Here is a 2,346-nt window from a genome sequence, read left to right on the forward strand (position 1 = left end):
AAGAGTTCACGTAATTTAAATTTCATTTCACAACCATCTCAATTTCATTACAAAAATAATGACATAAAAAACCGACACTCACTACTCACTAGATAAATTATAAAGAGAGGGTGAAATGTATGTAGTATTTAAATACTGACTGTAAAGATCGGACGGAGACAAGTAATCAACTCGGTACGTGATTCCGATCTAGGTTAACCTGTGTCTAGGTCAACCACGATCCTTTTTTACGGACCGTGTAGGTCAATGACCCACTTTTTAATTTGCACGTGTACAAATAGTCCAGGAGCCAGATAGAGTGCCGTGGCAAACAGAGTCACACGGCTGCAAACAATGTAATGAATACGGATGATTGTTTTCCAATGTACGGTTATTACAATTTATAATTTTTAATATTATTAACGTTTTCACGTTTTATAATTTATTATGTTAAATAATACACAGTTTTAGTATTTCAATTTATTATTCAATATGCAGTTGCGTATAACCAAAGTTTACATAATAAATGTAAACTTTAGTGTAAATCTAAACTTTGGTGTAACCTAGGTAGGCACTNGTCAGGAGGGAATCGAGGCAACAAAACCGTGTTTTCTGGCCCAAAATCCTGAGTTCGTTGCCAGATCACGAAGATCTCCAGAACCACTCCGAGGACCCCATCGAAGACCTGCAACCGCCATCCAAACCTAAGGAGTTAGCAGCCGGGAGCAATCATCCGGAATAAGTAAGCAAATTGTATTTTCCGATGTTCATTTGTCCTGCTATGGTATAAGTCTGGCCGCATTTGAACTCTGGCAAAACAGTAGGACCACAGCGTAGTCAGCGAAGGTTTATCTGGGTTGCAGGTTCGTACGGCAGCTGTGTTGTAGGGACGGTTTGGCTGGGCATCCCACCGTCCAAGCTTGATAAACGCTGTAAGGCACAGTAACTGAAGCTGCTGGTTTGGCTGGGTAGCCCACCGCCAGTAGAAGACGTTGTGTGTTGGTCATGCAACGACGGATAGACCCTTGAAGTTTGGCTGGGTACCCCACCGCTTCCAGGAGAAATCTGTCACCCACCACGCGACCGAACGTGAACCTCGAACAGACTTTGCCTTCTGTTAACCAAGCAATTCCTTTTCCTGATTACCGTTGGCTTATTTTATAACTTTTTTTATAACTTTATAACTATCTTAACTCGAATAGATATGTGAAGGAGCTACTGACAAAGCTATGGAGCCTAATCAGAGAGTTAAAGCTAGATGAACAAATATAAAATTATGGGGAATCTACAATTTATAATCTCTTTCATTTATTAAGATTCTTAATTATTCTTTAAATAAGCTTAACTCATAGTCCAATAAATTGACAGTACGTAACTGTAAAATTGCTCGTTTCACAAAATAAAAATAAAACAATAGTAATTTTTTCTTAAAAGGACTAAAAGATAAGTCGTGATTATCAGTTAAAAATTGCGACAGTTGAAAGTACAGATTTCAAATCAATGTCGTACGTTTTTCAGCAAAAATAATTCTTAGTAGCACAGTTTCTAGTCTGGCTGTCACATAACGTTTCGAAAGACATCTCTCTTTTTTCAGAAGAAATTATGAAATTATAAAGTGTGAATTTAGAATCTAGTTTTGTTAATATATTTTTTTAAATCTATGCATGTTCTTTGTACTGATTTAAAACTATTACTATTAAATTTAATACTATCAACAACTTCCTCCCACAGTGACAACTTTTTAATAGCCTATATTTCATAAATAAAATCGAAATCGGTCACGCTACAAGTCATAAACGGACATTATTCCTCCGCATGCATATGCCACGATAGAACTTAAATTAGATGTGGCAGTAAAACCACCCTGATCATAAAATGTTTATGGTTCTTAGATCTGACACATAGTCGAAGACAATACACGTGCTTCACTGGAATGCCGTATTTACAACCGTTGAACTACTAAGACACAGGTGGGTTTAATTAAATTTATATGGTGTGAGGCAAATAATAGGCAAAGAAAATAAATATTTTATTGAAGCTTGATTGCAGTTTAAAGTGTTATAATTGTTACTAAATATATTTAAAAGAATTTCAGAAGATACATTTAGATTATTTCTTTTTAGTAAAATTGGTTTGCTCACAAATAACTGTTACATAGAATCTTGTTGAACTGACTATTTCAATGAATTAATAACGAGCGTTCAAATAAAAACGTGGTCAAGTTGGTTCTGAAAATTTGGACGTAGGGCGTAGCGTATAGCAAATGAACTTAAACGTCATCTGTCAAATCGCTATAATCGCCGCTATCAATTTGAATATTTTCGTTTTAAAAAGCGTTTAAAATGGTGTTTTCTCAAGAACAAAAAG

The 2,346-nt window shown here is 35.6% G+C and overlaps 1 long non-coding RNA gene across 1 annotated transcript; it reads left to right on the forward strand.

Moving 5' to 3' along the window:
• Positions 1-589: 589 nt before the first annotated feature.
• Positions 590-1,640, forward strand: LOC111692706. Its single transcript, XR_002763290.1, has 2 exons — positions 590-721; positions 843-1,640. It is a non-coding gene; the product is annotated as an uncharacterized LOC111692706 (long non-coding RNA).
• The last annotated feature ends 706 nt before the right edge of the window (positions 1,641-2,346 follow it).

The sequence above is a fragment of the Anoplophora glabripennis genome, unplaced genomic scaffold (assembly GCF_000390285.2).
Source record: "Anoplophora glabripennis isolate ALB-LARVAE unplaced genomic scaffold, Agla_2.0 scaffold2742, whole genome shotgun sequence".
Classification (NCBI taxonomy): domain Eukaryota; kingdom Metazoa; phylum Arthropoda; class Insecta; order Coleoptera; family Cerambycidae; genus Anoplophora; species Anoplophora glabripennis.